General features: G+C 42.9%; 1 protein-coding gene and 1 non-coding gene across 3 annotated transcripts in view; both read right to left on the bottom strand.

Annotated features, from left to right (window-relative positions):
• The window catches only part of LOC128310263 (dnaJ homolog subfamily B member 6), a 43,019-nt gene that overhangs the window by 4,235 nt on the left and 14,571 nt on the right, over positions 1 to 24,213 (bottom strand). The window lies entirely within an intron of this gene.
• On the bottom strand, positions 14,200 to 14,366 carry LOC128299942 (U4atac minor spliceosomal RNA). The gene has a single exon (XR_008287320.1). It is a non-coding gene; the product is annotated as a U4atac minor spliceosomal RNA (small nuclear RNA).

The raw sequence follows: 24,213 nt of genomic DNA, 5'->3' as shown, positions 1-24,213 counted from the left end.
TCATCGGTTTGCCAACATAAATGACTTCCAAGGAACTTACCCGATACCCAATATGCTCACTGAACCCCCCCCCCACAGGAGGTCGATCCGCCACAACACTGATGATTCATGAATCTTTTGAGATTCGATTCCTGATTTGAATGACTCCACGCTAAAGATTCATTTGAATCATTCCTCTCGAATCTCCAACTTTTGTCCATAGAGGGAAGCCTTTTCTGCTATTGTCGCCCAATCGATAGAGAAAGTTTTCCCATTTGGTAAACCCCAACAGAGATTGCGCTTTTTGTGCCACCTTATTTCATCATTTCAGGCACTTCACTTCCCCCGATCACGATTGACTTTTTAAACGACAAAGACGTTTCCTCACGTCATTGAAGGGTATTTGCTGGGGTTTGATCCACCGTAAACTCGTGCGCGGTACGAGGGAAAGGTATGGTCACAGAGGTGTACATTTCGTACGTCACACCAAAACGGAGATATGGCTACACTGCCCACCCCTCTTCTGATGGCCGTCGTGTCACGTTGTGACGTTTACCTTTCGGCAACGATATTAAAGCAGTCATAACAACACGAACTAAACAAAAAACCGGTATTTGCAGCGGGATTGCCACTCACCGAAATGAGCAGCTGCTGGTGGTGGATATGATGATGACAGAACTCCACTCCACGCGATCGCGATCGACTGTTCTTGTTCTGCATCCTGCTCAGCTGTGCGCATTTTGCCAATGAAACACTGCGAGACGTTTTACCCGGTAAGTCAAATGTCCAACCACCAGCTTGTACTTTCTGTTTGTCTTTTTACGGTGCAACGCCTAATGAGGCCACTTGGGTTACTCACGTATTGTTGAGCAATTCACTAATCCCCGAGTCGATTTTTGTGTGTGCTGTAGATAGGAATTGATGGCGAATGTTTCTGAAATTCCCACCATACGTCCGAATTACCAACGATCCACTGTACCAAACGTTGATCATCACCAACGATCACGGCGTGTTGTGATGAGTCACAGCACAAACAGTTTTTCCTTTTCCTCAACTATTACCACTTCTGCACTACTCACTGCCACTTACACTGGAAACACGACGTATATCAGCGTGCAATTTTTGCAAACAAATACCATGCACGCATCACGATGAAAACAACCTCATGGGCAACATCCGGCTCCGTTGAACTTACGAGCGAGAACTTTTAATTGCGAAACACAACCACCGGGACCAGTTTCACTTTGGTTGGTTTTCCCTTATCAGTGTCACACACGCAAACACACCCGCAAACTCGCCTCTTATCGAGGTAAGTAAATGATAGGATTTATAATAGTACGTGTGCGTAGTAGAAAAAAAAACATTGCACCATATGTAACGCATCACGTTAGTACCGGATCGGTATCGAGTTGAGTGTGTGATTACAGCCGTTTGCAAAACGTTTGGTGGTAGTGGCGTTCGTATTCTTTCGGAAAGACACGCGTTGACCCAGACCTAGCATACACACAATGCACGCTGAACAACACATGCCGATGATCCCATGCACCGATAATGAGATGGCTTCATCTCACACCAATTGCAATGAAATTACCTTCCGTGAGACCAACTAACCATTGGGTTGGCAGTGTGTCGGACATGTTTGCGTCAGACGTCGTACGTAGTTTTCAGTTTTACTTACAATCCACAAAACGGTCTTTCTGCAATAAGCAGCAATCTCAGCTGACAAAGGCGTTGCGTGCCACGAGGCTGAGAAAAATGGACGAGTTGCGTCACAGTACACGGTGTGACATTGAAACACACACACACACCGTCGTGCGCGACGGCTTCACAGATAGTTCAAAACCTTCGAGATAATGGCGAATCGGCAAACGGTGCTGTGTGCCGACGTTGTATGTCTCAAATGCGTTACGATCCTCCCCTCCATTTGGTCAAGGAAATTATAGTGCTTCTAGGTGAGGATCTCTATGACGTTGAACAACCCTGGAGAGTCAATGTTCAGCGTGCAATGGATGAGTGATAAGACAAACGGCAGCTAATGAAGAATTACATCCACCATTGGGGCTCATCAAATGCACCACCGATGAATCATCAGGCCACGTGAAGTTCCAGCATTATCGAAAGGGAAATACCACGCTGCAGTCTCATACATCCATTTCATGGAATGGCGAACTATTGAACTGCACCGGGGCGATATCTTACGTACTTGTTGAATCTGTGTATTACAGATGCTATTAAAAGTTTGTAGTGGAGTTCCCTTAACTCTGGAAAGGTTCACCACAGCACCACCTGAGCAAAATTTCATCATCCTCCCCTTCTTAAGCATCTAATGATCTTTTCCCTTCTAAAAAAACGCCATTAACTCCGAAACATTTATAAGAATCTGCAACTTTTCCTTCCACTCACGAGGACCAGGGGGGGGGGCGTGGGGTGTGCACGGACAAAACGCTTACAAATGGAAGTTCAAATGTCGCAGCACACACGCTCCTCCACAATTCCCCAGCATCACTTTGTATCATCCTAGGCAGCTCAACAAAACCAACCACAAACACACTTTCGTCGTAAAAGCCCATTTAGCGCGTCTTGGCCGCGTGGTGGCGCGTTGCCTTTTATGTTGGGCCGCAGCAGCATAGTTTCCGCCACCCAACACTGTTATTGCTCACGATTAGCACGCAACGCAGGGCAACACACGCTGCTGCTGGTGGTGCTGCGGATGTTCGGGTAATGTTGGGTTTACTGTACTTAAGACACCTTCCTGCCCTTTTGCGACCATGAGCGCGGGCAAGATTCATGAAGGCATTTATTAAGAAATTGCCATATAGATATGTGCGAAACCAATGCGCCGCCTGGTGTGGTTCTTTCGCGGTTTCGGCCAAACACCAACGCGAAGGGAGCGATTGGCAACACCGTGGAGTATGTGCGGTTTATCGACATGAAAGCGTGGTGGGAATTTGGCACGTCCTTCCTTCTCCGCAGACACTGCCGGCATCCGCCAAACCGATCCGAGTCGGATTAATATGTTCGGGGTGCGGGTGAGGAGAGGCGGCCTAGGTGCATTGCATACCTAAAGTTCGTACCGTTCATGCAATTGCACATGCATGCCTGACTGGCTTTGCCTTACAAAGCATTGGAAACACTCTTATCCGGGCGCGCGCGCGCTTGCCACATTCTTTCATGCTGAATTTTCAACTTGCCCTCCTCCGGCTGCTGCTGTCTTAAATGCTTTAAACCGAGCGATGCCTTGCCAAGCAAAAGTGCAAAGTTCCGCGTGTCGCCCGAAGGGGCAAGTTTAATTCATTGAGGTGAAATTGTTGCGGTGTACGGTTCACTTCACGTTGGAGAGCGCTAACCAATTTCCAGCCTTTATCGTTCTTGGAGGACAAGGAAGACTTTCTCCAGCATGCTGTAAGTGGGCGATTTAGAAACTTTTACTTCACACAACATCCTCCGTTTTGCATATCCCAACATTCTTGGTTAATTCATATGTCTACAAACAATCAGCTTGAAGAGCCTTGGCCTTGTTTAAAGCTTAAAGCTTAAAACTGGAAAAAATATAAAATTATCGGTCTATGTTGTGTCTTGACTTGAAAGACATCACATTCATTCAACAATGCCTCACAGCCACGCAATCTTTTATGCTATTGTCAGGGTGCACACATTGCGACATTCGTCATTTATGCTGCTACTGTCACGCGGAAACACATTACATAGAATGAGGACAATGGTTGTAAGCATGAGGAATCTGAGGTGACCACCACCCCTCTAAAGGATCCCCCTAAAGTAACAGGCACAGTAATTTCGTGTCAAACAATGCAACGCACCATGTTAACTGAGAACCCCTGGGGGAGGAGGTTGCTTTCTAGGCTAGTGAATTCTTGTACCTATGAATGTCTTACTCACGCGGCTGCACTGACCCTTATCGACCGTACCTTACGATTTTCCCCAAATGGGTTTCCACACCCCACCACCAACCTTCATGCATCCTACGCTATTAAAGAAAATTTAGAAAGGCCTCACTGGATCTAAGGGGATCTTTGCAGGGAATTGGAAGGAATACGAACCAACCCTTTCAATAGCAATGTTCCGTTATCATTATTACGCACTGCTGTGACGCCACAATTCAAGTACATGATAGTGTTTAGCTTTTCACCACAGAGAGCCCCCGCACTCGCAACAATACCCGGACATTTTCCCACTTTCATAATCATTTTTCCCCACCCCCCTCCTGGCCGATTCCATTGTTTTTTTTTTCCTTTCCCGCGAAGGAAACTGATGGCAAAAAGCCATTACTCACCGACCACCGCTCACACCTTGTGTCCCACAGTGCGTGGTTCGACAACCTGGGCAGTGGCAGCCAGCGACCAAGTAAATGAAAAACGCAACCAAAAATGAAGTAAGCTCCCGGTTTTGACACAGCATTTCAACCGTCAATCTTACACCTCTCCATGAATGCCACACCTATTTATTTATTTCCCTCCCCCCAGAAAAAAAAACAACTTATGCAACATGAACTGGAACCTGATTATTATGTTTGGCATTATATGCTTTAAATTATCAACCGCTAGAAAGTGTACGAGATATTGTTTCCACGCCTTATGCGCCTTGTGCCCTTTAATTTCATTTTCGCTTCCAACGTACGCGCGGCGCGGCCACAACATCGAAGAGAGCAACTTGTGGTTTTGAATTCAATTTTACCAAGGTGCTGACAAATGACCCCGAGGGGACTGCCGGACGGCCTTCTACACTTCCTCCCTTGTGTCATGTCATGTATGTGTGTGACTTAACCCCTTTTTCATCATTTTTTTTTTCTTGGACCTCATTTTGCATTTGTTTATGAAATGTGGCGGCCCATTAGTTTCATGCACGATTAGACACTTCCACCGGATGTCCGATGGAGTTGCTTTGGTCTGGCATGGAGTGTGTCACGTACGTGTTCTTTCTCTGTCCCCTCGATTGCATGACAATCTAGTTCTAACTGTGGATGGGTGTGGAGTAACCATGTGCCCTCGGCGAATGATAATTAAGTTAAAACCTTACAATATAAACGCATACAGCACGACGAAACTGTGCATAATCATACCAGCTGCATTAAAGCAATGTGGATGTACTTTATTCCTTATTGTAGCTTAAATTTAATGAACAAAACCAAATATTCCTCTGCCAATGCAGCTAATAGAAGGAGATATAGAACTCACTTCCATGAAGGTAGCTCCATGGTTAAGTGCCTTGATGTTTCGACCTATACACCGACGACCCTTGATCGAAACTCATAATGTCCAGCTCAGTAAATAGGTACGACTCCGTTTTATATAAGAATCATTGTAAATTTATATAACATGATTCAACCTTGAATAATAAGTACACTGAATAGTCTAACGAGTCTCAAAAGTATGTTAAACGGATGTGTTAACTAATCAACAAATAATATAACAATACATAATATAACAATTACAAGAAATTCTTCAATTCTTCAATTCAATTCTTCTTCTTGGCGTAACAAACTACTAGGTTCATATGCCTGCCATTTTCTGGCTTACTCGATAGGCAATCCTTGCTACGGAGGGGATTGATCTGGATGGGATTTTGAAACGATCCTGTCGTGTGAAGACCGGCGCTCCGCTACCAATACACCACCGGACCGTCCCTAGAATACTCTGCAATTAATGTACAAATTCTGTACACCTACTACATTAATCTTCATGTTCTGTTCACAGCAAAATGCAAATGAATGATACCTCGGTTAAACAACAGATACGATGATGGTCCACGGCAGATTACTTACAGGGGATTATCGCAAAATCATGAACTTCCTCCTAAGGGAGAAGATACACCCGCCCCCCAGGGTCTCATGATGCCTCCCTTTTTGAGACGAAGCGAACTCACTAAAGAAGACATTATTCCACAAAAGAGACGGCCAATAATCACATTCAATCATTGAGAAATGGGTACTTCTTCGGAGGGATATCGTAAGTCGATGGTGGATTAATATTCCTTCCATCCCTCGCTGGCCACACAACGGCACCGGGTTTGCGAGGAAAATAATAATTATCAACAGGTCTCTGCCGTCGTTCCCAATAATCAAATCCAATATTTGCACCAGCAGATTCGACGGTTTAAAGCTGATTGAAAAAAAAAGTCTTGCGAGTCTTGCGATTAGCCTATCCCACAAGAATGATTAATTACACAAAAGAGATTCCAGTGTCACGCATCGCACAACTGAGAAACGGGACACGATCCCTCTGTAGGCAGCCACTTAAGCGCATCGAACGCTGTGGGAAGTAAAACCACACACCGAAGCTTAATAATAGCACTATCACGAACTTGACCCCATGTTCGGTTTTATGGCAGAATCGTCTGCTGCATTTCGAAAACCGCGGGTGCACATAAAATGCCTTCACAGTTTAGAGTGATAGTAATTGCTTTTGCACAGTTTAGCTTCCGGCTCTGTTTTATTCCTCCCCCGGAACAATCATGAGCGATGGGTTGGGAACCGTTTCCGCACGCCCCGCAAGCGATCGATTGTTACATGAAAAGTGAAATAAAATTTAATTTCTAAAGCACCACGACAGAGGTCGTGCCGTTGAGAGGAGAATAACTAAAACGCCCCGAACTCCTACCGAGATCCATCACCCCAAAACGTTACGCCAGCAACAAACTATTAGCACCGACCGACCGACGATGGACCCGGTTTGCCGGTTACCATATAAAGGTACTCGATCTCCGATTGGGAAGAAAATAGACGATGATATCTCGCGGCACGACAATAATGGCGCGACTGGCTTATGATCGCACGATCATAAACTATCCGCTGAGGATGGGAGGAAACAAAACAAAAAACACCGCGCATCTTTGACTTTTGGCGGGCGCAATACACGATCACTTCAAACCCATTCTACGGCAAGATGACGACAGACAACGTTGCGCCTTTTTCCGACTACTCTTCTCTCGCGACGATAAAGATATCGTTAAAATGAAGATAAACGGTCCATTGTGTTCGATGCTGTTTGATTTTCTTTTTTCTGAATTGATCTCAGCGGCAGACGGCTAATCGATCGGTTGAACTAAGATGTACAAAAGCATAACACAGACTCCATGCGGGTGTCACTAGGACTTTAAGAGGAGCTGACAGGGACTAGCCCTATCATTCGAAGATGTAATCCGTAACATACTATTTAACCGATACACCTACATGAATTGCAATCCCTTCCAAGACCTTACAATAACAGTGCGAAATCTGATCTTTATGTTAACCGAACCTATAAACCATTCAAACGATCAATTCCGCAACCGAACCCGCATATCTCGATTGTTGCAATTGTCGTCATTGTCACAATTGAGGTACCGGTTGCAAATGTCGAGTGCATCCAACTGCTTCGGTTTGTTTATTGAAGTAAATCAAGGCCAATCGGTTGGATTGCTCGCATATACGAAAAAAAAAGAACCTGGCAGGGGTTGGGGCTGTATTTGCACAAATTGTTTTAATGCCCCCATGCGGAGTGTGTGTGTGTTGTGTTGATTGTGAATTGCACTAAAGGGTGTGAATTGATTTAACGTTTCACTCTTTCGGGCGCGTCACTGAAGGCAAAGGTCACAGAGCGCGCGCGTTACGAAATAATGGCTACACTCCAATGTAAACAGGAGCGTGGAATGAGAACCAACGGTTAATAAAGCAATTCCTTCGCACGTACGGAGTTCCAATCGGTTTGTCACAAAGAATTTTTTTTGTTCCTGCATAGCTGTTTGCCTCTGCGCGCCTGTTTGAATGGGTTGTTCAGGACTAGACGTTCTTTTGGGGGTTTGTACGATCTATCTCCCCCACTTAAAGCGCGACCATGTGCAACACACGAGACGAACAGAATGCTCGACATCATACGCTGGACACGACGTTGTGGCTAATCGATTTGCGCACAATCCACCGCGCCAGTGTTCATTTATTTAGATAGTTTTCCGGTTTGTTTTTGCTTCATGGTTAGGTTGTTCCCTCGAGTGGCGCTGCTGACTCATGCAAGAAATTCTTCGTTTCTCTGACTTGCGCAAATCCTCGAGGTCACTCAAACGATCATTTGATTACTTCGATGTTCCATTTGTAGCCTAAATTACCTTCCCTTCTATTAGCTTAAAGCACCTTTTGAACGAAACCTTTATGTTTCGTTTCTTTGATATTTGATCCTATGTTAATGTTCTATATAATGAAGGATATAGTCAAACATTAACAATATATTTTTGATTTTTAGGTGTACAATTAAGTTTCCAGCAGGTTTTCGTACAAAAGTTAATACAAATAGAACTGAATAGTTTTTATTAATCGTATCGTCTATCAGCAAATTACAAATTCCAATTCAACTTCTAGTATTTTCAGCCCAACACATAATCGGACCAATTCGTGATACTCTCGTCTAATCCAGTAATAGCAGGGTGCATCACAAAAAAGTGATGCCCAAATAGTGTAAAATCCGAAATACAATACGATAGAAGGAAGAAATAAGATTTCCTATCCATTAGCTTCCAAATAATTTTGACCAGAGCAAAAACAGGTGGCCAATATTGAGAAATAGTACGAATTTGCTGATGTACAACACAGTCTTAAGTTTCCGAAAACGCTGGAAACTTACTAGCAGATCCAATAGCATTCAGTAAAAGTATGACCTCGACGTCAACGAACGGAGTAAATGATTATCATTCCACCAAAGTCATCGCACACATTGCGGTGCATCGCTTTAAATTGTTCGAATTACAGCAATACCAATCTGATATCTGATAGATTAAATGGCTCAACGGTAAAAAGTGAGAGAAACCAATGCGCGCACCAGCTCAAGAAATAGGATTGCAAAAAAAAGAAAACTAACACATAAATTGCTACCGTATTTCATCGTCTATCGCCTTCCCGCCACGATCGCAGTCGTGACTGGTGACGCGTGCCGCGGGAAATAAATAATTGCCCGAAAGAAGCGCTCTGCAAAAAACAGGGGGGTGTTCCTCCCCCTTTTTTTCCTCCCAATAAGTCATGACCGGGATTGCAATGTATCCAGAAGGAACGACGAAGATGAACGATATAATCGTGGGAAGCATGATTAAACCCTTTTGGGAGATGGAGCTTAGAAGCGTAGCTTTTGGACAACATTAATTCCCAACACCCCCAAAAATTGTATTAATTCAACGACAAACGGGAACACACAGTTCCTAAACCTTCCAGGAATTGTGACTTGTGAACAAACATAATCAAAAATTATCTTTCCAACGATAGATTGTAATCTTCTTACACCGATTACAGTCCCCGAACGAACCACCAGAGTTCTTCCACACGATACGCGAAGCGAGGGCATAACCGTACCTTCCCCCCTAGGGGGGTTAATTTCCCGGCGATTGATGAAGTCTATTAAAGGCAATGGGCCACCGGTCGGTCGGCTTCCAGAAAACCCACCGTCGGCCAGCGATCATCAACAACGGAGCGCTACTTACACTCCATTATCCGCAATAGCTCACCATTGCTATCCATCTTTCTATCTATCTAGCTTTCCGCTGATTGCTTTTCCTACCTTTTCCAGACCGGAGAGAACGAACGTGCAATAAGCGAGTGTGCGCGCGCGCGCCCCGGCCAATTGTTGTGTTTTTCCATGACGGAATGAAGAACATCCATCGGCAAAAGACCGTGCTCCGCGTGCAGCCAGTGCAAGCCGGGAGAGTTGATGTAAGGTGGGCGCGCGCATCGTGAAAGTTACGGACGAACTTTCCCATGCACTTATCTGCGTCGCTTGCGCACCCACGATCGATTCCGCGCCACGACGGTAGGGGGTGGCCCCAACGATAAATCCACACATTTCCTTTGCCGTGCTAGGGGGACCCTTCATCATTTTGCCACCCCGCGTTCCATTTTAGTGTAAGCGAACCTTGTACTAAAACTCATCCACAGACCATTTCCGTTTGTTTTTTTTTTTGCGTTTACTATGTTTGCTATGGGCAGGTGATGAAAAATTGAGGTCGATCGGACACAGCGCGCGCACGAACCACCGAAAGGGGAGAAAAACGAATTGCTACAAAAATGCATTTTGCAAAACACGTGCAGCCCCCAACGGGAGTGGTGGGTGCATTTGCGATGCATTTTCCATCCCTGGAGACGGGGACGGGGAACAGGAGATTCAGTAGCAGCGCGTCGAAGGGAGTTGGTGATGTGCATTTAAGGAGGCCGGTCGCGCACTGTACAGAGGGTTCGGGTGAACTAAACACAGCCAACGAAACATCTCTACGAGTGTAGTGTGTATTAGGAAAGAAACCGAACCGCACTGCTATTGGTGGGAGACATTAAGAAAATAGAAAGATTTAAGACGATAAAAAGATCTCCTGCTGTCTCATTACAGTCACGATGTGGACAGATGAGAAACGACTATTAAAAGGTATTAAGTAGAGCAATTAAACGGCGGTGTGCGATCACTGCGAAGATTGAAAGAAAGCAGACCAGTCAGATGTTAGACAATTGAAAAAATGCTTCTATCAATGCTAGCTGTCTACCATAAATTGACAACCATTTTGTTGTAGTTTAACCATTATAAAGCGCGAGTAGCTAAATTATGTAGTTCATTCTTGATGTACAATTGTCCGCTATTTGCTTTGTGTCTTCTATCATTTCTGTACACAAAATGTTGTTCCATTCTTCTCTATACCACCAGCAGCAAATGACAAACCCTCAGAACAATGACAACTATAATTTATGACCACACAGAAATGCAACTGTCTGTAAGTAGCCAGTGCACGAAGATTATCAGGGTCGGCACGAAACAATGACCCACTTAAATGGGAAGGAAGCGCCTTTTACCCCGTTCGATTCGTCTGACAATCGCGCGAAATAATGGTACCACGGATCCGAACGTGGTCAGGTGCATACGTTGGTGGTAGCCATAATAATCATTTCCGGTGCCAATTCCGAACAGCTTTTGTGCGCCACCCATCGAACGCCATAAATATGGAAGGTGTCATTTGAGAGATGGATTAATGGTCGCCAATAGATCCAGATAAGCAATAGTGCGCTTTCATCGTTGTAATGCTTTATAACATTTGAGCAGTTTCGAAGGGCACGTGCACATTTTCCACCAAATAAATATGATCGGTTTCTTCTATGTGTGATTCCAGTTCATCGATCAAAGTGGATCTAAAAAGAAAAAAATCATTAAACATTTCCATGTCACCGAACGTTAATATCAACCATTAAATCCTTACACTTTTCTCATGTTTTTTTTTTGCTCCCAAACGATCAAGACACTTCCAGCTGACATTAATTGCCGAGTAGCATCAGAAATTGCTTTTTCTCGTGGAACGTTCTCTTATGCTTTACATTATTCATCATCCTGCCACCTAATCCCACCTGTGAAAGATACCAACTTGGACAAAAACACTCCATAATTCCCTGGAGATACGAACAAAAAAATGACAGCTTTCTCTTCTATCTCCACAACGCGAACACGCCCGCGGGACGCGCGTGAAGATAAAAAATTGGGCATGAAATTAAGAGCTTTGCCAAATCGTTGCGCTCAGCGAAACATTCTTCCCCGCTGGATGCAAACCACCATCACATTCACATAGCGGCTATGATAGATATGCATGGATGGATGGAGATGTTTTCCGCACTAATGAACGCGGTGGCCTAATCATCATTATTATGTTGATTCGCTCGGGAAGGTCTTACTGCCGAGAGAAGGTATCCTCTGCCGGTTATTAGAGTTTACCTGTGACTTTAAGGTCCGGAAATCGACGCTAATGCACTCAACTGTTCCACACCGACTTATAGAGAGGAGGGGAATCGGGCGATTTAAATCGCTATTTACTACTTAAACAACCCCATTGCGGTTTGCTCGTATTACAAAAGGTTATATGTTTTCGCTTTCCTTTCATAAGAAACAAAAAAAAAACAATTTAAATGTCAATTGATGCGAAGAAAATTAAAAAAACATTTTAATGGTTTAATGGTTTTGGTTTAAACACTTTTATTAACACAAGCTATTAAAACCTGAATTGACGAGAATGAGAATTAAACGAGACAATTGTATGAATCTACAACCATTCGAATCATGAGCCGATTCTGAAAAGATCTATACATGAATCATATATTTAAAAGATTTGTATACGTTTGGATATTCATGAATTATTAATACTTTATCCATGTTTGGAACTTTATAAAACTCCAAAAAATCATTAATCTTCCTTAAAAGGATACAACACCCTTCATTCCCAAGTCTCCTACACTATACTAGTGCATTAACTGTATTAAACACAAGATAATCAATATAAAATAACTCATATCAATTCGCCACATTATCACCTCAAACAGGCCCACCATGGTCATGGTATGGAGTAGGCTCAAACACACTTGAAAGAGAAATTTACCTCCCCTTTAACCTTGTACATCCGACACTCATCCGAAAGTCCATAATTGATCATAATAAATCCATCATCATCATTCGCTCCAAATGTGATCTCCAGGATGACCAAGTTCGACATTAACCACACTCACACAACGTTCCCCGTGGGGTGTTAGAAAGAGTGAAGAGTTTCCCATAGCATTCGCATTAAACGCAACATCACGCAGCCCCAATTATGATCGATCAGGTCAGTCAGGTGATGTGATCCCTTTTTGCTTGCTTGTACACAGTGCTCAACCCGGGACTCCACTTTCTTCACTCCATCAACTCCACGTCCACACATGTCCGGGGGCGTCGCCGTGGTTAATTATTTTATTCACATTTACCTTCATCTCCCGTAAATCATCCCGACACGTTTGACCACACCGCGGCTATTGAGGGTGAAGTATGTTTGGGGAAAAAGTAGTAATAAAATAAAAACTTATGCAAGTTAAGGTGCCCTCTGACAGTGTTCTGACCTCCGCATCAGGTTCCCCTTGTGGGTGGGCAGCAATTGTGGTTAAGAGCCACTTTCCGACCGGTGTCATCGTGCGTGTCTCGCTCGTATGACAAGGTGTCTGATTTTACGATAGAGTTTTACGGTGCAGTATATCGCATAAAACCAGTACATGAGACATGCATGGGCCGTATGTTTCGTAAGCGATTTATGTGACAGTGTGTTGGCCAAAACGTAAATGTACTCTATGCCTGTTCTGTGTTCGGCTTGCGAACAAAATTTATGGATAGCCACAATATAAAACCATTTTCTCACCGATACTGTCACTTTTCTTCCCTACCATGGCAGATACACCACTCTGACGTACGGTGGGAATTAGAACAGCGGTAAAACAGATGATAGAAGCCGATAAAACAATCATGCAAGAAAACACAATAAAAGCTAACATATCTCTCCAGATAACAAATCTGACTGACTGACTGACCGACCGACCCAATGACTGACTGATCTAAACACAGGATCATGCTTTCAAAAGCTGGTTTTCCCCCTACATTGTGCAAAACAACAACAAAAAAAACTGCATTCACTATCATCTGATCTACTACTCACCACCACCACCGCGGCAGCATCTCCACTGCAAACAATCTCAGCAATGGAATCGGAAAAAAGCAAGGTCACCGGGCTTTTCTCTCCCCTGCCCACCCCCCCATAACATCTCATCCATCAACGTTTTGCGAAGCGAAGGAAAATGAAAACGGAAAATCGGTACAACCTAAAGGAAACGATGTGCAACGGAGAGAGAGAAGAAAAAAACACGCGCAAAACCTAGCAGCAAAAGGCAGAAACACACAAGGCCATAATAATTAATTAACGATGCACACCCACTCGTGGGGGGGCCAGCTTCGATGGAGGAAGCCACGCGTGTGTTTGTGTGTATCTTAGACAAGCGTTGAAAAACGGCTTCAGATGAAAAAAAAAAGGAAAAACATATTGCTTTTATGTTGCCATGCTTCATTTGTTTTCTTTGTTTTGTTTTTCCTGCTTCATTTAAATCGTTCATCTGCACAGGTGTTGTGTCCGCCGCATGTGCAAATCAGACAAATACTCATTGGAATGAAAAATAAATTTGCATTGAAGCGTGCTTTGCTTGCCCTTCCAAATGGGCATAACAACCCCAGGTGGAATTAAATAAATATGTGTTCAATACGTGTGATAAACACATGTTTTATATCACACGACTGAAGTGAACTTCATCACATAACAAACAAAAATTGTAAAATTCTCATTTACTCGATCAGTTGAGGGCACGTGTACGCAGCACGTCCTCCTTCCATTACAGCAAAAGCACATTGGCACATCCCTTGTAAAGTAAAGGGATGCTTCAAAAATTCCGACCACCTGGTACAGCTGTTTGAAAGCGAACCAGCGGACGGGGGTAGGGTAAGAAAAGGACACACATCCTTTTTCTTTTGCAATGGGTTTGTCAGCATCAATGCCCTCACTAAACGTTCACTGGACATTATGCTCCCCAAGACAAGGAAGGGCGAGCGAGAGAGATCGATCCGCTCTTGTTCACCGAACGCTGTGCTACGCTAGCGATGCGTAAAACGAAGCATAGCAACGTGGGGGAAAGAGAGAGAGAGAGTCTATTCGATGTTCTTGTTGCTCGTGTCATTATTATGAGCCAGAGCGGCTATAGCGTTCTGCCAGCTGAGTAAATGCAGCATTATTTGCACTTGATTTTTTTTTAAATTCATTTCTGATATCACTAATATTAATTTGTGTAAATTAAATTAGGTAAATAAATATGAAGTTGTATAAATTATTACGCCTCACAGTACATGACGCTTTCGACGATTTTGGACCACAATTTTACCTGTGAAGTAAAAGAAAGGAGAAAAATGATGTTGTTAAAACAATTTCACCAGAGAAAGATATAGAGCAGTAAAGTTTAGATATTATATGTACATCACAAAAAATGACCCCTTTTCTCGTAAAACATTTTTCCTCATTTCTTTGATAACACATATAATTGATGTCCCCCCCCTGTTAAAAAGGGGAAATCCATTCCAGGAAAAAGCATTAATATCAGGTTAAATGACTCATCCGCTAATGCTCCTCTACATCAAACACCATTTAATGTTAAGATGATTTTTCATCCCTTCCTTCGACGTACGGTTTTTCCGACCTGGTCCCGGACCCCATTTGTGCCCTCCTGGGTAAAGCGGCAAAACGATTGACATCCGCCGGTAATCAAAGCTGATGGTGAAACGTACCGTGAACATTCTTACAGCCAGAGATGTCTATTCACACCGACTGCTAAGATGACAGCTCCTGCCGGAGTGTCTCATTAAAACGTCTCACTTTCTACACAAATCCGTCAAGCTATTTGGCTCCTGGAAAAGCCAACAACACCACCGCTACCAGTTGGTCACGAGCGATGGGAGCTTTTGTCTCTTTCCCCTATGTTGATGGTACGATTTAAACTCTTAAATGGTCATGCCTCCATATTTCTCATTACTGTGATAGAAAATAATACGACTTGCAATCGTGCCGTGCCAATAAAAGTGCCATGTTGATGTAAAGCCAACGCTTACTTTGGGAACACATAATTAAAAATGATAATTCTACACCACCTCGGCATGTAAAGGTTTATGGTGCCGCAGCCTCAATCTTGATGAACATTGCATGTGCAGAGAAGAGACCAAGAAGATCCTGTCTGTATGTGTGCCTTGGGCCCATCCATTTAATTGACGTTGACTTGAGCTATTGAATCAAAGCCTCCGGAGGGCCAAGTCCAGCGCATCGTCGTCATTCAAGTCAAGCAAAGGGCAGCGCAAACAGGCAGGAAAAGCTTGATGATAGTTTCCCTCCCAGCACAATTTACAGCAACGCCTCTTCGGCCACCGGCACAGAAACCTTTTGAGTCTGGCGAAGAAACTCGCCGCTATGCCACGGGCAAGGAGGAAGTCACACTATGCCCCGCATCCCGCAGACTGGCTGGCGCGCGCAAATATCGTGATTGATGTCGGAATGGAACAAGACACCGCCGCCGCGAAGTGTAAACTTTTATCACCTCCCGTCTCCCGTTCCTCTCGTTTCCCTTTTAGAAAGAGGTGGATGAGGGGGGGCAACAAACAAGACATGACACCATCAATTTTCCCTGCCCCCTAAAGATGGATGATGCTCGTCGGCTCTTTTCCGGCCACAAGAATGGCAAATGAACCTCTCGTTTTCCTCCTCCTTCCCTGTATTTCGCGACCATCCGGAGACGGTCTCTTATCCTACCTACCTATCACCATTTAACAAACCTCCATTTAGCAAAACACGACCGCGGATATACATCTTGTGCTATTAATTCGCAATGAGAGTGGACATTTGGTGGTGTGCGCATTCGGAAAAATGGTTCGCGCGGGAACTCGTCGTCGAATTGGAATTTAAATTATTCCAACTTGAAAATGACTCATAGCTGAAAGGGAGTGCCTGTCTGTGAACTAATGCAACACTTTTGAAAGGAAGGTGTTTGTAGGCCATTCTTTTATTAAATTGAGGAGTTCTGGAACTTCTATTCCTGGAATAGTTGTTAATCCTACTAGAGGTCATGAAGGGTGCCAGATAGGAAATGGCCTTCTTCTTGCGCAATCTTAAGAATCTTCTATGCAGGTAAAGGGTTTCTAGAATTATTTTCATTACATCAAACAGTCTGCTATATAAAATGGTCCAGCTGATATTTAGCATCGGTCCTGTCGAGCCCTCTGTTGAAGATCGGTGTTGATACCACCAAAACCCCCTTAAACTATTTAATTAAAGCCTGATTGAATTTAATTTACAGTGAGATAACTTCGAAACAAAAACGCAAATATCGAAATGTCTGGACACTTCTAATGGAGCCTTTTTTATATAATGTCTATTGACAATATATATAATGTCTATAAAAATATGTGTTATTAATATTTATAATACAGTAATATTTTTATTACATATTCGTATATAGTTTTTCTTCATGAAGCCGGGAAAGATGTCTAAAGGTAACTAAAAAGTTGGGTAAACGTTTTTAATTTGTACACCTTGGCAAGAGACCATATCTTAATACCTTAACCCATTCTGTCAAACTGTCAAAATTGCATCCGTGTGTGATTTCCTAAAACCTCTAAAAACCTCTGTAAAAATCTTAAAACACTTAAAATAATAAAACACTTAAAAACCATAAAATCCTTAAAACCAGAAAATCCTTAAAACCAGAAAATCCTTAAAAACCAGAGAATCCTTAAAAACCAGAGAATCCTTAGAAACCAGAAAATCCTTAAAAACCAGAAAATCCTTAAAAACCAGAAAATCCTTAAATACCAGAGAATCCTTAGAAACCAGAAAATCCTTAAAAACAATAAAACACTTAAAACCCATCAAAAACGTTAAAACCCCCTTTAAAACCCCTTTAAAACCTCATTAAAAACCCTTTAAAATCCTTTTAAAACCCTGTTATAATCTTTTCAAAAGAAAATCCTGTAAAATCCTTTAACAATCGTTGTAGTTTACAATTGTTATAAATATCATTAAAAGAAACAAAAGCTACGAATAAATGAGAGAAGCTTAGTAGCTCAAAACGACAACCAAAGATGGTGGTTTAAATCGGCGGAAGCATAATTTATCGTTCGCTGTAAATATCACTATTAATAGCCGTGCCTCCATTCATTCTTCTTAAGCAACTCGGATGATCCGTACCTACCCGTACCATCCCATCTCATCCTCTTCAGCTACATTTTGGGTAAAGTATCCTCTAACCCTTTATTTTTGATTCCCGAGGTGGAAAGGAAACCGAAACTCTACTACGGGTGTGTAGTTGTCGAATTTACGAAATTTAATACCATCTTGTAACTCGCTCAATCTCTTCTTCTTCAGAGCCCCGCAACAACCGTGTCTGTGTCGGGGGCTTATTATGTGCAATATATGTTTTCGAACGTTCACAAACCAACATCATCATGTGTTTTTTTTTTTATTTTCGATACCGACACAAAAGCAACAGCAGATCAGCATTTAGCATCAGAGAGCATTAAGCGCACCCGGACACCTCTTCTCTCGGCACAACAAGGCACAAACAACAAGTGTGGCAATTTAGATTGACCTTCGGCACCGGGGATTCGGAAGCTTGTTGAGAGGAAAAATCATCTGCCCATCGCTAAAATAAAAGCCCATCACTCATCTCATCAAAGGGCAGCAGAAGCTCGGATGGAAAAGTAAGCGAGGAGGAGAGCCAAAATTGTTATTAAGTTCCGTCTGAGAGGTGTTGTTTTCAAACATTAGGCACGGTTTTTTGGACTAACTGAACCGATCGAGTAGCAGACAGGAAAAGTTTGAAGCTTCAAGTAAGTGTTTGTGCTTTGCACAACAAAATCTTGCCATTCTATGCTACCCTCCTACTTAGCAGTGGCGGCGATGAGAGAGAAGGAACGCCCAAGCCAATATTTGAATATTCAAATCAGATTCGAAGGAGTTAGAGCACACTTGAGTGGAACCGCCACTTGTAATTAATCTTTTAATGAAGTGTTATTCCGCCGGGTATGGAGAAGCCGATTCGCTTTCGACGATTAAGTATCCATATTTCAATACAGGTTAGAATCGAATCAGACACCTGGCACATTACATGCTGAAGATAACAACAAACGTCTCGATTTTATTTTATATTTAACTGACCTACGGATCATTGTGGGTGACACAGTGGATCCTTTCGTGGACGTTATCTAAATGTCTAGATAATTCAACCCTTAGCTAAACCCAATTACAAGCAAATAATCCTGTTTTGTTGTAACGGACTTGCCGAAATTCTTATCAGTACCTGCGGGAAATTTGCTAATCACTAAATTACGGAGAGCTGTTTCAACCGAAAGCAACGTTTTAATCAAACCACAGACAAACCAGATAACCCATCACACAACTGTTTCGATGTTTGCCGAAGCTTTCCTGAAGATATATTTTATCTTTTTCCACTGCATAAATGGAACTCCACACTGTTTGCTTTCGTTTTCTTATCGTCACCACCTGGGTTAAGCCCTGGCGGTCTCACACGGCCGTTTTGTTTGACCGGGGTGGATCACCCGTGTGGACAGCAAACCGGCAGGAGGTTTGTCCGCACACTGATACGCGCTACTTTCACCTCCAAAAACGAACCACCACCCATTGGGTGAAGCCTGCCCTTTTCGGAGAGGATATTATACGCACAAACGGTGCCGCGGTTCAGGTTTGCGCGAACTGAGCCCTCCGGCGATGCGATTTCCGATGCGAAGGAGAAAGAAATCCTACACGCAGCACGCGGGGGTCCAACTTTCCATTTCACGACGCATTCTTCTGCACTGGATGACTCCCCCGACGAACCCTGGAAATTCTTTCCCACCCGTCAACCCAAGGATCGAACATGACCGATTGAGATTGTGTGTGTATGGGGGGGGGTTTTTTTGCCAACGTCCTCTCTCCATTATGATTGGGTCGATATCTAGGGCGCATGATACGACAACCGTAAAACAAAAACTGCCAATCTATCCGGTTGCCTCGGACAGGGATCTACGTCATTCCGACCCGCTGCACGACACCCTAATCTGACAGTGGACCGAGCAAAGGCTTAGACACAGACCTCTGTGATTGGGAAGGCCCCCTTTTGGAACCTTTCGGAACGATTTGCCTGAAACGTAATCCATTTCACTCCGAAAAGTTGACAGGAGGAGAAAGTGAGTTTGTGTTTCGTTTCGTTTCAGAATTTTGCTTCCAGTTATCAGTGGGGTGATTTAAACTTCATAAGGTGAGGCTGTGATGGACTTAATAACGAAAAGACATGTGCATTCTCTTGGGCGGTCCTGTGATAACTTGCCTTTGCATTCGACCGTACACACATCGAAACATTGTGGATCGAATATCATCTGAATCGACACTTTCTAGCAAGCTTCCTTGTCATACACAGCTTACAAAGTAAACGAAGTTCATTCAGCCATCAATGTGTGGAAGGCATCAACTTTATACTTCGTCAGTCCAACATTAGGAATAATGTATCACAAAGTATCTGTATGTCTCTCTCTTCTCGGCCTACTAGACCTGCCGTTTCTGGCTTACTAGAGAACTTATTTTACCACAAAGCCGGTTAGTCATTCCTTGATATGGAGGATTGGCCCGGATGGGATTTTGGTCCAGTCCGTTGGTGTCAAGACCGGCACCGCTACCATTATGCCACCAGGCCGCCCCGGATTTACTCCAAAGATTCACAATGATTCTCCGTAGATAATGATTTCTGAGACACAACCTTAAGCTCAAAAGGAAGATGCTGAAGGTTCCGGAAAAAATATCAGGGAATTGTATAAAGAATTGACATAAATTGAGTTGAAGAATTGAGAGTCTTCTTGTCAGAAAACATCAGAAGATAATTTATCGTAAAAAATCTATTCCACGAATAAAAAGTAGCATACTCTGCAGATAGCAGAATTGGGAAAGTCGCAATAAGAATACCTTGAGGATATCTTGAAGATATGTTAAAATAGCGGCTTAATTTTCCCCATCACCACATAATATTTTCATGTAAAGAAATATTTAAGAATATTCGCAACATTTCTCAGAATTCCTCATTTGGACAAGTTGAGCTGTCTAAAGCTGGCAGGATAATATTTCATTACCAGCCTAGCCCATGACAACTACCCTCATCAGAAACCCATTAGTGTCTCGTCCTCTTCTGGGTGGTCATAGCAGGAAAGAGGCGCACAAACGGGACCACATAAAAAGAATACATTTTACATGATGCATCGACGCGAGATGTGATGAAAATGTAATGAAATCATGTAGCCACCAACCCACCACCCACGACCAACTTTCCAGATGCCAAAAGGAGCCCCACCGATGAACGATAAAGTTTGCTAACACTACAAGGTTAACATCGTTACGAGATGAAACCCGCATCTTTCCTTCCATCTTGCTCAGGCTTCTTGTGCTTTTATTCTCTCACGCAAATAATTGCACCCAAGTTTCGATGGCCGTACAAGGATCAGCTGGGAATGTGCCCGGGCACGGAGGAATTGAACGCAAATGGTTAGCTTCGACGAAAAAAAACGCCAATTTCAGCCACCAGCTGGAACGATATGCGGGTCTGAGAGCGTACACAATGTAGGGGGATGGATGTGTTCGTTTTCGATTTTCCCACCGCCCATATACCGGGGGAGAGGAGACATGGTCAAGCCATGAAAAAGAAAGACTTGCACACATCGTTATTGCGGTGCGCCCGCCGTGTACGGTTCCGTGGCGATTGTCAATCGATTGGCAAAACTTTCCAACCGGTGACCCTTTTTTGGTGTGTGCACCCCCCGTAGCAGCTGGATGCGCGCAGCAACGAATGTGCAATAGAAATATATAAAAAATTCCACTTAAATGTGGTTATTTCAAATTGGAAATGGACACTGCTTGGGGGGGAGCACACATTTTCGGTAGAATGTCACTTTGTGGCCATTTTGCAAAATGTCAGCAATTTAGTATTTTGTTAATGATTTCCAACAGGTATTTATAAATACTTCATGAACGGAGTGAACGTGTGTAGAGCAATTTTATTTAATAAATTTTAATTCCCAATACTTTTATTTTATACACATCTCGTGAGTTAGGTAACATCCATTCACCAAATTAAAAAATGCAATGTTTTCTGCACTTTCTCTCCTTTCGGTTTAAATTAACCGATAAACGAAAACCTAGCCAATGAGTGTCACCGAATTGGCAAAATAAATTGATACAAAAACTGCAATGTCGTTGACGCCCCGCGCCAGTTCGCGGAAGGAGGCAACAACAAGCCGTACCGAAAACACGATTGAGATGAAAAACCTCACCATCATCATCACGGATCTTTCTCCTTTTTTTGTTACTTTGATAGCGAGACAAACATTTTGTTTCTGTATCCTTCTCCACCCGCTTCTATTCTGTCCTTGTGGCATCGGACCGTGTTTTTTGATTTCGCACCCGCTTTTCTGTAGCACCCGCTTCTTCGACAAACTGTCGTCCACATACACACACATATCCGTCCAATTCATTCGATACCGGTCGCATCACTTTGATGTGATCGTGTCCCCCGCTTGTTGTTCTGTTTTTTTTTTTCGTGCTTACTCTCACTTTAATTATCTGCGTTCCGGACCGTTTGCGGTTCGCGTAAGACAGACACCCGGGACACGTGCGGGGTAGTAGTTGTAGGTGTTTTGTCTTGTCGTCTCGCTCGATAAGGCACCGGTTTTTTTTGCTATCGTCCAACCATCAAACGATCCGATCTATCGGCAAACGGATTGATAGACGACCGCGGTTGACGAAAACGGACGAGTGAGATGTGGATGTGCGAACATCAAACTGATGTCGTTCGTTGTTACCATTATTGGCACAGCGTTGATTAAAATGCATTCACGATTGATTTATGTGTCGACTCGTTCGACTTCGTTCGATGGGTTTCGTTCTAGCTAAGTCCCACATGATGTAGCTGTGCTTAGCGTGGCAAAATAGGAACGATCAAGAGTTATAGTGATTGGCAGTATGATAAACTGTGTGGGCTTTAAAAAATTGCCAAATTCTTCATTTTGACACTACAAAAAACCGCAGGAATCTTAAAGTTTATTCTATTTATGATTTAATTTACATCCCCCTTTTACATTATTCTTTAACACTAGAACCGCCGGACTTTGCAACCTTACTAGAACCGCCATATGGGACAATTTTGTCCCATTCGTTATGTATAAATTTTTAAACATGTTTATTACTTCCTAAGGGTTTCTTGTGGTAAAATAATTAATAAACATAACAATTAGAAATAATAATAATACTTTATAAGCAACTTAATCAATAATTAAAATTGAGTTGAGATCATATCAATCGCATCTCCAAGGATATGATGATATCCAAGGATATCAAGGCCAGGTTTTTTTTTACATTAATATAACATTTTAGGAATTTCAGTGATAAACGCTTTTAATTATTCCTTATAGGATTGTACGACAGTGAATCTAGGCTTATAGCTATTGGTTTTTTATACAATCAAGTGATAAGTAGGGTTTTTATGATAATAAAACAAGTCTTTTGTTCTAAGTTGTTTGGGTCTACGTGGGCGTATATGACTTCCTTTCGAAACATTACAAAAATTCGATGTCAATATAGCTCTAAATGACCAAAAGAAGAGGACAAAGCTTTTTTCGAAAGCAAAATCAATACCTAGATTAATTATTTTAAGCATCTATAACACATTTTGTGGTTTCTTGGAATCAGGACATTATATTACATTGCTTCATCAGAACCTGGCTCACATGAAACGCATACATACGAAACTCTCTGAGTACATTTTTTACATACTGGTCTACTGCATGTAAAGCATTCGTTAGCACTTTTGCCCTCGTGACAAGACATTTGAACCTGGCAACGCCGACGAACACAAGTTCTGGAACACAATCTTCAAGGTGGTTGTCGGATGATTCACCAGATGAGCATACCAATGGATCAAATAAATCGCAGTCAGAGGTATCGGCCAGAGGATCCCCTTCTGATTGATCACTGGAAATGTCGTTCAGAGCAGCGACAATATTTTCGGGTCGTAAACCACGCTGGCGCACCATATTTAGATACTCTTAAAAGCGCACAAATAAAAATTTCACCTTGCAATGTCCTAAGTACACCAGGCAAACTGGTTACGTGGGTGTTGGGAGAGCATACGCAGCGATCAAGACCAACAGGCAAATCGAAACGTGAAGGCTACTTGTTTGGAGCTGCAAGTATTGTGCTGGGGATCCCTATACGCAATAACCAGCAGTTGATGCTTTGAGTGGAAAGCTGGGGATAGGGGCACTCAGACGAACCAGTGCTTCCAATAAAATTACGGTAGAGTATACAAAAATGGTGCTTACATAGATTAGTCGATTGATGATAGCGCAAAAATAAACACGTAGTAATCAAATGTGAAAGCAGGTATGCAGTTGAATACTTTCGCACTCTTTTATTGTTCTATTCATATTGACATGTCTTGTCACGAAAACGCATACACGCTAGTGCTGCCAGACTTGCAGAAGCACATCCACCACTCGTTGACAGCAGGAATATCAGCCATCACAAGGTATTTCGCCTATGGGACAAAAATGTCCCATTTGGCGGTTCTAGGTTGGAAATGATTTTTTTAAAGTACTATACGGGATACACAATTTTTGATTCGAATGCATTCGAAAGATCGTTAAAAATAAATAAAAGTCACAAAATTTCAATGAGTTGACACACAACGGCAAGCGGTGGTTCTAGTGTTAAATAAGTACGTGGGAACGACGGTCCGGATGGGATTTAATATCGTCCCTATCGTGTGAAGACCAGCACCCACAACCACTAGACCGTCCAGCCTCTTCAATGTTGGACCAG

This window comes from Anopheles moucheti, chromosome 2 (genome assembly GCF_943734755.1).
Source record: "Anopheles moucheti chromosome 2, idAnoMoucSN_F20_07, whole genome shotgun sequence".
Classification (NCBI taxonomy): domain Eukaryota; kingdom Metazoa; phylum Arthropoda; class Insecta; order Diptera; family Culicidae; genus Anopheles; species Anopheles moucheti.
The sequence above is the reverse complement of the archived record's forward strand: the minus strand, read 5'-3'. Positions and strand labels throughout refer to the sequence as shown.